Consider the following 16,503-nt stretch of genomic DNA (forward strand, 5'->3'; position numbering starts at 1 on the left):
CCCTGCTAATGTGATAACACGCGCTGTCTCTCTGCTAAAGCTCAGGGTCAGCTTTCCAGAGTCCCAGTTGCTTTTAATGGAAGAACCAGTTATGGCTGTGGCACTGCTTTCCTATGATTCCTGCTGCTATGAGGATCCATCACTGTTGGCTGCCAGCATAGTTTACAATAAAAGTGGCTTTGTCAGAAAATTAGCCCAACGCCAGTAGTTTAGAACAGTTCTGTTCTAATCCCATGTCTCTGGTTACTCCAGTAATTATTAGATCCAGCCGGCAGCCTGGACCTAGATATATGTAATTCCTCCTGTGGTGAACTTTCTTCAGGTTAGGGATATGCATGAAATGATACTCAGTGGAAGGTTAATTTCTTATGTATTGTAAATATGACTTTTTTCCCTAGTCCCTGACTCCAACAATAGTTGCCGTTTTGGAAGGTTTTTGTCAGACCAAGTACTAGGTTGATTTGGTTTTTTGCTTTTTGTCTGGATTTTAAGTAACTTAAAGAGGTTGATTCTTTCTAGCCCAGGTAACTTGTGTTGATGGAAGAGATAGTATTGCAATTCATTGAAATGAGTTATGTCCCTCGTGACAGGGAACTTCTAAGAAATGTAGTATGTTAAAAATAACTTGATGGTAGAAGAGAGCTTCTGTGGAATTCCATGGAAGCTCTTGATCTTTAATTTCTAACTGTTGGAACTGCATCTGGCGATGTAACGTAAGCGGTCCCGTTCTAAAAGCTTTAAACAAGAAAAGTGAAGCAGTGAGTGCAGGCCTGTCACTTGACAGAATATCCTGAGGAAGAGCTGTATGACTTGAATAGGTTTGAACAATTTTTGGGTAGAACTACCGAAGCAGCAATATGTTTCCCCTGAAGGCTGTCCAGATTAGCCTAATACTCATCTCAGAGTTTTAAATCTTCACAATGATCAAGTTATCCTGATGTTTATAAAGTTTATAGATGTTGGAAAGAATCAGCTCCCTTTAAGCTTTGCTGTTTTGGTTTATATCCTCTTGTTCCATCACAGCTGAGTCAAAAGTTTATCCATGTCTATGCTTTGCCAGCCAGTTATGTCACTTTTTAGGCACAGCTGAATTTTTCCTGTTGTTAGCAGTCATGTCAATAATGACAGATGTCGTCTTTTCCATATTCATTTTGAGATCATGTGACTGCAGTTTAATTTTTGTAAGGAATATTTGCCTGCAACAAATGTCAGATTGACCTAAAAAATGTTTTAGTCTATACTCCCTCTCGGCTTTATTTTCTCAAGCTAGCTGTGTAAGAGTTATTTCAGTTGTAATTAGACCGTTATAAATCATGTTCTATCATTTATATTCCCTCAGGAATTCTTGAGAGCAAACATAAGGCTAGAGAGCCATGGAGCAGTGAGGGCTGGCTGCTCCAGGAGCGAAGGTGAGCCAGGAGCTGAGAGTGGTAATGCAGACAGCAGCACCCGAGTGCGGTAAGCGAGGCAGGTCCGGCGAGGGGAACCAGGGTCAGACCCAGCCCTGGCGTGGCCGGGCAGGGACACTGAGGCCAGGCCAGGAGAGCAGCCCAGGTAGGCTGGATCAGCAGGGCCCATGACGAGGCACAGGGCCGGCTGCATCACGGCGGGAGGTGTAGCTCAGGCAGGGGGGCAAAAGATAGAGGCTCAGCTTAAAAGCAGCTCCCACGGGAAGGGGCTTGGACCCTGGGCTGCGGTGCTGCCCGGGAGCCCTCTGCATGGTCGGTGAAGGCAGGGGACAGCCTGCAGCTGCACGCTCTCCCCTGGCCCTGAGCCCAGGCAGACAAGCCTCCAGGAGGGGGAATGCTCTGGGGGACCTTGAATATGCTTTGCACTCTTTAAACTTTTAAGAGTCGTTGAACGCTGCTATATTTACTTATTCTATTCTCTAGTAAGATTTCTAAATCCATAGTCAGAATCTTGATTTTTTCAGACTACTGGAGGCTGAAGATCCTTGACAAAATCTGGTGGATGTTATGAATGTTCATGGGAGTTAAATACTTATTTTCTTCTCTGCTTTACCTCTTCCAAATTTATTGTTGCTATTTTGCTGTTGCACTGATACTTGAAGCATTGTCACCTGAGGTATGACCCATGTCAAATGACATATGTAAACTATCTTTTGTTTATTCTGTGTTGTTCCATTTTATTAAGTAGCAGCATCTGTGGGAAATGTCACCAGCTGTGCAGAGAAACAAAGCCATAATGCAGGGCTTGGTTTCTCTCAAATGTTCTGCTTAGTTCCATGAAATGACTTTCTCATAGCAAGGCTGTCTTAAAAGTTTTGTGTTCCCAATTCCACTTGCTTCTGGTCTGCTAGAGCAATTATTTTTGTAGAGCTTTGCAAACTGAATGTCTGAATTAGTTCAGGGTGAAAGCAACGCATTAAGAAATGACTTTTTTTTTTTTAACCCTGTATCAGTTTAGGCTTTTAATTATGCTAGTTGTTCTGGCATAAATGAGAAGAGGAAAGATAATGGGGTGAATGTGGAAAGGCTGTGAGCATCAGGGAAGGCTACTGAAGCCAGCATTTCAACTACCTATCTGTTGGGTGCATGGATCTTTAATGTTAAAGCATTTAGTGCTAGTACCAGTTTAGGGTGTTCTCTCCATCTTCCAACTCTGCCCTTGCTGCTTCCTCTGTTACATGATGTGCCAACACTTCCACTGAAGTGAACTGGCTTAAAGGGAGCATGGAGCGCGTGGAGAGCAGGAATACCTTGTGATGTTTTTCTTTCTGTTTCCTATCATGAAACCATGTATCTGGAATGAGCCAAATTAACCATGCAAGCACTTATTGCATACCGCACATGGAAAGGCCATATTAGATACTAGTTATAGATTTATATAGATATATAGTGATATTTCTGATGTGAGAAAAACCTATGTTCAGAAGAAAAGTGAAGAACTGACCAAAGCTTTGTGGGTCTGCTCTAGTAAATCTTCCTTGATGACCCATTTAAAATGTAGCTAATCTTTTTTTAGAGAGAAAGGCAAAATAAATATTTTGTGGGAATTTAAAGCTTTTTCTAAAAGGAAGCATGGTCAGTTTGGAAGAAAAATTCAAAATATGCGTCAAGATCATAGAATCATAGATGGGTGTGATGATATTGGTGCATGTGATTCCGTTTATGCCGTGGTATACTGACAAGAAGGCAAGAAATAAAATGTGCCTAATACTTGAATACCTAAACTTTTGAAATACATGTAGACACTTAAAGGAGAAAAATGGGACCTTTTGCATTCTGATGATTTTAGGAAATTTGATGTTACCACTTAAGCTCTTAAAGGGTAGTAGCTGTCTCTGAAAATCTAATTCATGACAGCAGGGTTATGGTATAGAAAGCATCTATTAAGGCACGTGAAACAGAAGGGCTTCTAAGTTAGCTTTTTAAACCTTTTTGCTTTTGCTTAGTCTGATGTGTTAAACGTGACTGGTGTTGCATTGCTTACAAAAGTAAACAGTGTAATAGTTAAAAACTCACATTTCTCTTCCCTGCTGGTTTTAGCCTTTCCCACAACTGTTGGTATTTGCTTTAACTATAGAACTGAAGTGTTAAAACAGTTTTAAATCTACCACCTGTCATTCTATTTTTTGCTCCACATTGCATACATAATTTCTTTTTTCTTCATACAAACACTGTAAATTTTCTGGATTATATTTCTCCTTGTGTAAAATAAGGCTGGTACCTCTCTGACACTGTATTTCTTTTGCAAAATAAGACAGAAGCATACCCTCCCACAGAAAGACAACAAATGCACCGTATTTTACCAGTGGCATAAATTTCCATGCTGTATGTTAAGAAACTGTTTTCTCAACCCCTTAAGGTTCTTTTTTTTTAAAAAAAAGGGTGTTTGGAAGCTTTTAGTAATTCAGTGCATGGCACTTTATACAACTCTGTCAGTCCTTTTATCTGCATAAACAGTTTTATGACTACAAGGGTGAGACGAATGGGGATTTAGTCCTGCAGTTCTAAGTTCCTTTGCTGTTGTTGGCTCCCAGCCAGAGCAGCATGGAGTAAACATGAAGGATTTCTCTCCTTATCCCTGGCATTTGATAATAATGGCTCTGAACTGATTTTTGCAGCTAGCAAGCAATTCAATGACCCACTGGAATTCCTAAACTTATATGCAGTGACCTATGCCATTCTGAATGGATGGGATTTGTATGTATGGATTTACTTAGACTTGGTGAGTTGGAGAGGGTGATTGCTGCCTGTTAATTTTACTTTGACCTTATCTAAACATTTTAAAAGGTCAAAATAAAGCAACAAAATCTATTACAGTAATGCAAATCTGTTTCATGTTGCTACCTCAATGCATAAACCTTTTTCTTAATGTATCATAAAAATTATTTGTCCTACCAAAAAGGCTAGCTACCTTTATGCTTTTCAGCTCTTGTGTGGTATTTTTAGAGCCTAAGCATTACAGAAACATGTAGGAGAAAATGAATCTAAGAATGAGGTGTGCAACTCTGTCATGGGTCACTGACAGTAAAGTTTTTAAGGTATTTGCTGACTAGTTCTGTCCTGATCTCAGGACCATAATCTTCAGACTGGCTTATTAAGGTTTCCTTGCCTAGTCGGGACCATAACTATAGATTTGAAAGTGGTGAACTGTTTATCTGTCTCTCCACATGGATGGTACTTAATTACAGAGTATCCAAAGTATGTGTACATCATAAAAACTACCCTAATATCATTGTTAGATTATGACATTAGATTATTTTATCCTAGATTTTTGAGAATAAATGATATCCAAAGATAATTTTAATGTAGATTTCCCAGAATGTGTATGCTTCTCTTTTCTAGTCATTGGTTATTGGAATTAAGTGGAATTAATATATGCATTTAAAATGCTTTTCCTAAACCAAGATTTTGGGTTGTGACAGAGGCATCATTGAAAACGAGTATTTGTGTGTTTCTCATCATCTGGAAAACACTTTAACTGAAACAGGACTGTGAATGTTATAGGGAAGAATCTTTATTCTGGCTACATTTGTATGACAGAATCTAGCAGAGTGCCCCCCTATTGCCTTTTGTTACACTGTTCTCAGAAGAGCTAAGTGCTACATCACAGGTATTTTGAGCCTCTAGGGTTTAATTAGTCCGGATTTCCTAATCAGATTCATTCCCAGAATGTAAATTGTTTGTTTACCACCAACTGCTAAGATGTATAGTCCAAGCTATCACTGAGAAGCTAGTTTTTTACTTCTCCAAGTACCAAAGTATCTTCAGCAAAGATGGGACTGCACATTGCATGAACTGGGGCCTTGTTTTTCCCCCATGTTCTTGATATCTGGTCAGGTTGAGCTGTTAAGCAGACAGAACCTATCCTGATTCTGTGTTAACTATCCAGTCTTTTGTAATTTTTTTTTTTTTTTTTTTTTTTTTTGAGTATGTATTCTTCTAGTGTAAACCCTGCCTGTGTTCCTACAGGCCTTCAAAGAGTCACACTTTCTAAAAACTAGAGAACTTAGATTCTTGTATTGTCTTTTGCTATAATATTAATCTGCTGAAAAAATGAAATTTTGTATTTTTCATATCTTGTAAGCTGAGAAATTTCCTGAGTTGGTATTGCCTCATTCATTGAACCCTGGGTAACCTTCTCTCTTAATTAATTTTGAGAAAGCATGTATGTGTAAGCCTACAGATTAATTTTTATTTCTGTGTGTACTTTACTGTCTGCCAGAAGAAACATTTAATTTCCTGGTGACAGGAAGTCGTCTTTGAGGAAAGAATCCCATTCTTTCTGCTGTTACTATGAGGTCCAGTACTTAATTGCTTTCTCAATCTTGCACAAAGAATCTCTGTGAATTAGAATGAAATACATACACGCAGGAAATATTGTTGATCATTACTTGTATTCTTAACAAAAATATAGTAATCTAGACTGAAATGCAAATAGTGTTGTTAGCATTTAAATACTGTTTTGAAGAGCCATAAATGTCTCTTATACTTCCAAAATAGATAAATCATCTCAGATGCATGTGCAAGTTTAAATGTATCGTAGCTTTCAAAGAGCAAATTGCTGTTTGTCACTAGGTGTCAAATATCTCTTGACTTCTGGCAAACACTGTAATATTGGAGGCTGGCTCTGTGTCAACTTCTGCTGATGGAATCTGCAATAGCTTCCTATAGATAGTAGTCAGTAAAACCTCGGTAATATAAGCCGTTGTCTAATAAAAAGTAAAATCCATTCCTGCCAGTGCCAACTATGACAATTTAATGGTATGAGCCAGCTCTCAGATTTGCCTTTTGCTCTTAAGCAAGGTTGGTGTATCATCCTACTTAGCTTCATTTGTTTGGGACTCCCAGATCTTGTCTCACTGCTACGGTTGCTGGTATCAGAGGAATTATTTCTGGAGTATAGAGTTGAGACTGATTGCAGTTCAAAATATATTTTATTGTTAATCACTTACCATTTAATTTAGTGGTAAAACCTGGAGGATGCCTGACTTCCAGGTGTGTCTTACAATAAAGGTGGAGTAGCCTGAAGGGTCTTTATTGAAAAGAGAAATCAATTCAGTTACCATCTTGTAGTTTTGATCTCTTAATATACTATGGTTTCTTTTGGACATGTTTCCAGAGTTTCACTGAAAAAATCAACTTTTATTGCCTACTTCTGAACAGTAAATGTCCGCTTCTAAGATCAACTACAAATTGAACTTTCTATCATACATGTCTACCAGCAATTAAAGAAAACACAATTGAGAAAATGGGCAGATAAAAATTAAGATATGATAGATGAGTTAGATGGAAAAGTAAAATGCCTTTTTTAGGAAAAGGCATCTCTGAAATATAAAGCATTCTTAGACACCACAAGAGTAAATTTTGGTTTACATTTCTGCACTTTTTTTTTTTTTTTTTTTACTGGACTATTGTTATTAGAGAAATAACAGTTAAGATGTTCCTCCTGACATCTGAAGCCCAAACTACTTAAGATAATCCTGAAGTTCAGCGTAAATAGAATAATGACCCTCTTGAGGTAAGTCTCAGTGCCACTCCAAACTTTTTGAATTTATGAAAAGTAATATGAAATATGAATTAATATTAATCCATATGAATATCGATGAATCCATTAGCCCAATTCTATCAGTTTACATGTTAAACGTAATCTTTACTGTCACCAGTAAGGGTTATTAAATATCTTCCAAGAGCTGTCACAGCCAACCCCATCTCCCTTTCAGATGCAGGTGGGCAGCCCTTCTGAAGAGCTGTAACCAGCAGTATACAATCATCTTGCTTATCATAATGTGTAATGTAGATACTTTATATTTTAATAGACATTTTGAAGGGATTGTCTAAGCCACTTCTGGACCTGACCGTAACAAGATATCAAACACATGACACAACAGTGCTCAAAAATCCCTGTATAGTCAAACGCCCAAGAAATAGGTGCTTGTTTGCCTCTTTTGGAACTTTTCAGATCCACATGTTCAAGTTGGACATCCCCTGAGAAACAGGTTTTCATTAATATTTCCTGCTTTTAGAATTACTGGAAGTTTTGAGCCTTTCCCATCGTCCATCACAGCTCTGACTCAAAGAACTAGACAGTGAGAGGGTACAGAAAAGCAAAAGTAATATTTAGAAAGTTTTTTTGTAAGTCTTTGTTTAATAAAGACACAGATGACTAGAGCTAAGAAATATCTGTTGTAGCTTCATAAAATAAGAAACTATGAAGGATGGGAAGAATGATCTACCATAGTGACAGTTCTGTGGCATATGTGTCAGAATAAGCACATGGCCAAAAGTCTGTGAACCGAGCCCAAGTGTGTAAGGAGCAGAGCTGAAGAGGGCAGAAGGTAGAAAATAACACATGGCATGAAAAAGATTTGCCTTCACTAGTCTAGCAGCATGAGGGCAGAGAAGTTCGGCAATCTTATGCTCAATTCTAGGTCTCCCTATAATTAAGTTTACTGAGGATGTCAATTTTCCACTTAGAATATACTATCCCCATTTTCAGACCTTGCTGGAATGTTGTGAGGATAACCTTTGGTGAATATCAGAAAGCTACTCTGATGCTACTGTGCCGGCTGAACCTCTTGTTAGATATAAAGAGCAGCACTACTCTAGACTAACAGTTGAAAAATCATAGATAATGGGATTTACATAGGCAGCTTTCACAGGAAAAGCATGGGAATTAAATTTTGTTTTTTGAATGCAATTAACTAAAGCAATAAAAAACCAAAATAAAAGTAACCAACAAGAAACCCCTAATATTTACCATTTGTGTGATAAAATAGAAAAATATTTTGTAAAATTTGGCAACATCTAAAATTTGAATGAGAATAAATGCAGGGTGAAAAAACGAAGGAAGTTAGAAACATTTTTTCCATGCTGGTTTGCCTGCCCCTAATTATATTCACAGAATTAACCTTGTGTTGAATCTGGTTGGATTTTAGACTCAAATTTTGTGAATTACATGTAGAATTTAGAATCAGAACAAAAGTAGAAGAACATTATATGGCTATGAACTATGCATTATTGAGATTTATTTCATCATAAGATTTTGTAGTTCACTGTGGGACAAGGATTCCCTTCTGTCAGTTTTAATATCCTTTTGGCTTCGTATGGTAAATTTTAAGCTTTTTTTTTTTTTTTACATGAAAGGCAACCATACAAATGCTTTTAGGATCTGTCCTATGATTTCAAAATAAAATCAAATTTTAAATAAAATTGCTCATCACAGTGTTTGGCTGTCCATTTCTAAAAATGATCATTGAACCTTTTACAAACTGTAATTTGTTATCTGCTCAGGCTGTAAAGAGTAGGCAGCATAAGCACAGGGAATTTTTTTGCAATAATTTGTGTTTAGCATAACCTAATTATTCTTACGTGATAGTTGGACTTGCCTTATGCATGTACAGTTTAGACCTGGCTAATAATTATTCTAGTTGGTCTTGTGAGTATAGAATAACTTCTTCCCCCCAAGAAATTGTCAATCACAATACCTACTTCAGGATATTTTGCCCCCCCCCCCCCCCCCCCCCCCGAAGTCAGTGCCAAAACCCACCAAAATTTCCAAATATGTGTCAATATATTAAATGTGTTAAAACAGCTAGTGGTTCCATAATGCTTACTTGAATCATTGTAGATTGGGTCTAAAACACGAGGTGTAAACAGTGAATTCTTACTACTTCTCCAATTAATGTTTTTTGTGTTTTGTTTTTGGGCTTTTTTTTTTTTTTTTTTTTTTAACAAGAAAAGTCTAGTATGTGTTCAGAAATATTTAGAATATAAAGTACCTGCATGGAAAGATTAAGCAGTTAGTTGTTTTCATTATTTTATGAAGATCATTGATTCTCATTGTGGGTTTGATGTCTGTTACTTTAGTCAAAAAGCTGAGATTGCATTTCTTGGCACTGCTCCCACATATGACCTGTTTTTTCATACATCTGAAAAATAAGCTGTCTGTAGCAATCTAGTGCATTTTAGACATGTAACCACCATGAACAGAACTTTCCTCATGAGCAAAAGGCTGCCTGATGTAAGAAAATTGGAACAAGGTGCTGAGCATCGTAGAAACACCTGCAAAAAGAAAACCCATCCTAACAAACTAGTTCTCATCTCAAAGAAAACATAATCTAGGTGGATACGATGAAGAGTTGGGGAAAAAAAATATTAACAGATGTGACCGTAATTGTTCTGATATAAAACAGATGTGTGAGAATTACATACTGTTGTTCTGTGATCTTTAAAAATGGATTAAATGTTAAACAGGTAAAATATGTGTGGGGAATTAATTTTTATACTGATTGGTTCATTTTTCTAAAAGACTTCATCGTCCCTTTGCTCACCTTTGAAAAAACAGTTCCATCAACTGCACTTTGGTGGTTCTACCATTAAGTTATAAGTAGTGAGATAAACCCAAAATTATTCTTTTAAAGAAAAATCTGTGTTGCTTTCTATGTTTTCGGACATGCCTGAATGTCTTATTTTTATATTGTGATTCCCTCTACAAATATAGTTTCACCACCATACTGTCTGTCACTTTTTGGCATACGGATATGAATCAGGTTCTACTCTTTGCTGTGGGCACGTAATCCTGGACTGGATTTGAAAACTGCATACACAGAGCATCATGTAGGATTAAGGTCCTTTGCAAAATCATATTTTTCAGAAGGATTAAGAGGAGAGCTTGTTTTGTTGGTTTTTGGGTGGGTTTTTTTTGTGAAGTCAGTGGCAAGTATCCCATAAGGGAATGAAAGTTAAAGAAATATGCTTATGCTGTAATATCTGGAAGGTTAATTTTAGATGTAATAAGGAATCAGAGAAAACACTGTGAAACAATGTAAGTGAAAAATCATGTTTATGAACTGTATATTTTATCCATTGTTTGCTCTATTTGCTCTATTTTAGAATAAGAAATGCTGGACAAATTCCTGGTATTACAGCATTATTCTGGGTTGCTAAGGCATCTGACAAATATACCTAGAAGGAAAAAAAAAGGTGGAATGCTTTGAAAGCTAGTGATTCGTCTAACTGTGGAAAATAGCAAATATTGTAAAGTCTCATAGCGACACTTGGCATTCAGTGAAGTGAAAAGACAAAGGAGTAAAGAGGATGCAAAAGGCAAAAAAAATACTTGGTGCATTTTTCTTCATGGTATTTTTCACATTCAAAATATTTTAGATTATTTTATTTCATATCAGTTTGCTGTGGGTCTGCTTTCTGTTAAAAATTTGGTTTTTAAGGATACCTTGCTGTAGGAATCATCCTTGGATGAGCCATAATGCTGACCAAAAGTAAGGTTAAACCCTTTCCATACCTCCCAGCTCCCTTGCTGGAGCAAATGTGACATGAAGATGACTCATTTTGAGGAAGGATTGGAGGTGATGAACAGAGTTGTACTTTTATTACTTATAGTTCTTGTAGTAACCACAGGAGTTCTAATTATCTAGCCATGCTGAGGTGCTGACTGCAATGATAAATTTCTCCTGCAAGTGACCTATTGATTAAGGACAAGTTAGGTGGTAGAAATCTATCCTAATTACTGCTTCAAGCCTACTAAAGTAGAGTATTTCTCCTGAGAATCTGTGCTGTTCTTCCTGGGCTATTTCAATCTTGTATGTTCTTCTTTAAGTTAGATTATGGCATCTGCTGGGAAAGATAAAGTGCCTACAAGTAAGCCACAGTTGTTATGGTATGATAAATAACCACGCAGAGTTCTGTGGAGATGAAACTAGAAATAGATGGGAAGAAAATAAATACACAGGACACTTGCAATTTACGAAATAGCTCGTTAGATTTGTGTGTCTGATACTTGCAGTAGCTTTAACCCTTCAGATGTCATGTTTCTGGGAGAAAATATTACTACATACTATTAAGAGATCATACAGTAGTAAATAATTTAATTTGGAAAGTGTTCTCATTTCTTATCTGCTATGATAACAGCATAACAAACACATGGAATCATTGTGGATGGAAAAATATAATAGTCTTTGTTTAGCTCCTTTTCTTTTTCTGTATTAGCTTAGGTTTTTGAATGACAAGAAAGCAATTCAAATCTGTGTTTTATTGCCCATTCTCTTAAATTTAAAGTAATGCCAGAGGTATACTGAAGGTTATTATTTACATCTTGTGCTTCTGCAGTGAGTTAGGCACATTAGCAAAAGCCAGTATAATTATAACTTTATCAACTTTGGATAGTAGCTTGAAATCCTTGAAAATTAATCTTGTAGTAAATTAATGTTGCAATATAGTGATCTGAGAGCACCTACTGAACTCAGTGTTGCAGTTTTTAAACAGGGATTAATTTCTATGGCAAATAGCAAATGGTCAGTTCTTTCTGCCTTCAATGAAAACTGGGAAGCCAAAGTATTCAGATATCTGTATATCAAGGGACAGAGTCAGACAATCAGGTTAGATTCAGTTAGAACTTTGTAAGCTGGGCCAACTTTGATATGAAAGAGAATCAAGTTGTCATTTTTCCATAGTAAGTAATTATTGTTGTTGGGGTGGATTTAGAGCAGAGTCAACATATTTTATAAAGTATTCTGAAGTAAATAATGTTAGTTTGTATAAGTAACAAGGCACAGATGGAGATATTCATACCATTTACTTACAGGCATATAATTTAAGTGTGTAAATTAAGCAGCTAATCAGTTCAGGCTTCTAATATAGTTAATTGATAGATTAAATTTGTAAATATGCCATTAGAGGGTCCAGCTCCAAAATTCCTGGCTTACAGTAGCTTTACCTGTACCAGTGAATAATGGCTTAACTGGGTGTCTGCTAGGTCTTAACTGCTACTCTGTGGACAGATATGTCTAGCTTTATTCACAGGAAAGCTCCACTGAATTCAGTGAAACTCCAATATCTGTGTACAGTCATCTCCTCAGTTTCTATTTCTTTGCTAGTCCACAGAGGATGGCATAGATTTTCCCTCGCTAACTAGTCCTTTCTTTTCAAACAATGATTTCTGTTTTTAGATGTGTTCTAAAATTCCGATTTCTGTTTGCTTCTGTCAAGAAGCTGTCACATAGAATATGTAGGGCTGATGCAAGAGGGACATAACTGAATTTATACTTTGAATATTTTATCTCTTTGTTTAGGTTGTTTGGGATTTTAACTTTTTTTTTTTTAAATTTATTTCAGGAGAGATGATCACTGATGTAGCCAGTGACTAGGGTCATTAAGATTTCAGCTCTTATCTTTCATAGACCTAATGCTAACATTTTCAAACATCTTCCCTCAAAATAACATGTCTTTTTGTTTTCTGTTTTTATTCTGTTTTTCGAGGAAAGCCACAGCAGTGTGTGATGAGAAGCAAACAAAGTAAAATTCTATGATTTTTATTGTTGCAGAGAGCAGATCTTCTCTATCTTTTAAATGCAACACTGGATTCAAGTCTGCTGCAATTCATAATGCTGATCTTATAAGCAAGCGTTTTACTATGATCACTGCGATTTGGCACTAGTAGGCTATATTAGAACCTTTTCTTCCTTCATGTAATATACCTTTCATTTCCTTCAGAGACTTACTGGTGCTCATGTAGGGGTTTGTTGTTTTTTTTTTTTGGTGCTGGTTGATGAAAGCTTAATGAGACAGAAGTTGGAAATCATTGCAGTAAGGAGTGGTTTCAGTTTGTAGGTTACAGGAAAATAGAGTGGAGTCAAACTTGAAATAATACCAGTTTAGCAAATAAAGTTCATGGATATGGCAATATTTTATATTTTCTCTATCAAAACTTGCTGAAATCTTAGAGTGGAATGGCACTGACAGCACCAATGTCAAAAGCAACTGTTTCTCTAAGTAATAAACATGTTTCTCTGCAAAAGTTTAACGGTAATAACTTTCACAGCTAAAATGTTTTACTTACCCTAATTCAATTGTTTCTTCCCTGTTTCTCTTTCCACTGTAGCTAATATTGCTCCTGTAATTCAGGTATGTTAGGAGCACTGACAAGCATGAGTAGTTGGTAGCTTTATTCTGTGTCCACAACTGGGACAGTTACTCTTGTGTCTGACATCATTTCAGTGGGTTGTATCAGGGCTGTTACCATACCAGTAAGTAGTTAATAAAAAGGTAGAGCATGTTAATCTTGTCTTTTCAGCAGAGAAAATCAGTTACTCATCTTTGCAGCTAATACGTAATAGAAGGTTTATCTGTGCAGTATTCTTAATTCCCTGTTGTCATTCCTCTCAGACTTTGTGCTGTATCAGTACCCAGGAGAGCATTTTTTCCAAATAGCCTAGTTACTATTAGGTGACAAATACAGGGCAGTGTCCTGCTATAACTCCTGCTGTGTTCCAGTTCCTGGGTACCATATATTGCCCAGGAAAGTAACGTAAAGGAAAGTGAAAACTGATTTATAAAAAAGATCATATACACTGTTTACAAGACTTGAATGCAACTCTGTTGCCCATCACAGCATTTTGAACATCATAGAAGAGGCTTAGTAATGTTGGAAAGGAAGAACAGACAGCTCTGAATGTGGTTTGTACATTTGCAAAAGGGGAAATACTAACTCTGAGATTAGGGTTAGTGATAAAACCACAGACGTGACATGTATAAAGAACCAATGTACAGAACTGGTGTTCTGTCTTATTGATCAGCTGTACAACCTTTAGTTAAGCTTGTTTTTCCATAACCCTGACATCCTAGAAAAATAACATCTGGAGTTCATTCTTAAGAATCACCTGACTTGGATTTGATTTTTTTTTTTTTTTTCCTACTTCTCATCAAGTGCATGAAGACCAGAAATTACATTGTTTTTTGAAGAAAAAGTAAAAGAAATGAGAAAGCTGATTTTTTTTGGTGGGGGGAGAGTTCATCGGAAAACCCCAAAGCACTGGAGGATATGCAATATGGTTGCAAGAAATGCACCTCCTGTTTTACAGCACAGGACTTGCTTTGTGGAATGGTTTCTATGGACGGGTGAGGCAAGGAAGGTATCTCAGCTTTATTTTAGTTAGAGTTTGCATCACTCAGAACCCATACCAATAGCTTTAACTGTCTTGGAGAAAAGTTTCAAAGATGTTCAGTCTTTGTTGGAATACTAAATATGTTCTGTATTATTGCTTTCCTTTTGTATGGATAATTGATTTTGAATGACATAGTGGAGCCTGCTTTTTCCCTATTATTATGCCAAGTTGAAAGAGTCCACAGTACAAATAAAATTGGAACTTTGAAGGTCAAATACATTTTAAAATGTGTTCTTCAAGAATATTTGTCATTTTGGAAGATGACAGAAAATATGCAGAGAGGGACATAATCTGTTAGAAATCTAATATTCTGTTTGGGGGAACTGTAACTTGCTGATATTCATGGGAGTCAAACACACTGTCTACGTGTCACTCATTGCAGAAAAAAAGGGAAATGCATTTGAGAACATTTTATTACAATTCTATGTGCTTTCAAAAATTATATTTGTCAAGGCTCATAGAATAATTGGAATATAGTTGAAGCCAGGCTTCTATTAGGAGTCTGTGATTAGCATATACCCTCAGTGTCCTCACTGGTTTTAAAGGCATCATAAATATCTTTTGAAGTAGAAAAAATTTGAATTTTTAATGTAGGAAAGCAAACTTTGCCTGAGAAAAATACTTTGGGATATTTTGTACCTAATAATAACGTTAGATGTTTGGTTTTTTTTCCCTGCATGGCTATCTTTCAGGGAGAAAGTAGTCTGAAGGCAGAATCCTTATCTACTTCTTCAAGAAAATAAATAAAAATTTGTGAAAAAAATCCTCATAAACACCCATGTAAGTTTAAATTTGGTTTCCAGCCTCCTACCTGGATTGCTCTCAAATAGGGCAGAGAGTGTCTTGGAGACGGGAAAGGTAATTAACACTTCTGAGAAGACTGTATGCTCCAATGACAAACACTTTGCTTTGCTAAGGTTCCTGAGGGGTCTGTATCCTCTTCTGTCCCTCACCACCCTTATTTGTTACCCCAAAGGAACATTTCCTCTTCTCTGCAAGTAGTAGATTTAACGCTTTGGAAAGATTTCTGTATTCCTGACCAGACTTTTAAAAGCAGGGCTTGTTAGAAGCTTTCCAGCTCATTAAACAAATTAAATTAACTTATTTAGTCCTCAGGCCTGGGGATGGCAAAATTTAGTTCTGCGGAGGTGGCAGCCTGGCCAATCTTCAGCCTCCCCTTCTGTGTGCTTTCATTTCTTCTTTATGCCCAGCCCTTTTGGAGGGATGCCTGACAGCTGCATGGTCTTTTTCCCCTGAGCTTCTCACACAGCCTCTGCATTTACGGTGATTTTTTTGCTGTCTCATCTGAGACCTTAGGCAACTGCCGCCTTTGTTGACTGTTAAAACTGATGCATGGGATCAGCCCTGTTCAGAACAAAATTTTTCTACTAGAAAACAATTATTTGAGATACAATATGTACTGGGAGAATATTTCTCAAGAGGTGACATTGACTACCTAGCTTCTGTGTAAGTCTGTCTGATATTAAGTGTTAATTAAATATTTCTGTTGAGAAGGAACATATGGTATTGTTTGGTATAATGAATTAATTACTCAAATGAAACAAAAAAATTAATTACTTTTCATTGCTGTCTGTCTGCATGCATGCACATTTTAAAGACATATTTTAATCAAGGTTTTAAAATAAATGTAGATAACTGTGGCCTAGACAAAAGCTGACCCAGCCAAAAGCATTCTGTAGCTTGTCACAAGATAGTGACATCATTCACAACATACAAATACATTCCTGCCAAAATTTTTTAAAACACAACAGCTGCAAGTTTTCTGTTAGATGGGAAAGATATTGAAATAATATCTTAAGGAAATTTATAGCTAGGGCAGCTTCTATCACAAGTGCTTTGATAAATTTTTAAAAATAGAATGAAACAAATTGCTCTGTTAAAATGTTTGTGACTTAAATTTATAACAAATAACTAGGATGGTTTTACCTAAACTATTTATAACAAATCTATTTTGATTGAGTACAAATAGGGGTTGCGGGCTGATGGAAATTCAAATTTTATTGCAAAGAGGGGGACTGACATTTCCTTTTAGGAGCTCAGTAACTAAGATGTCC

Source organism: Athene noctua, chromosome 7, assembly GCF_965140245.1.
Source record: "Athene noctua chromosome 7, bAthNoc1.hap1.1, whole genome shotgun sequence".
NCBI classification, from domain to species: Eukaryota; Metazoa; Chordata; class Aves; order Strigiformes; family Strigidae; genus Athene; species Athene noctua.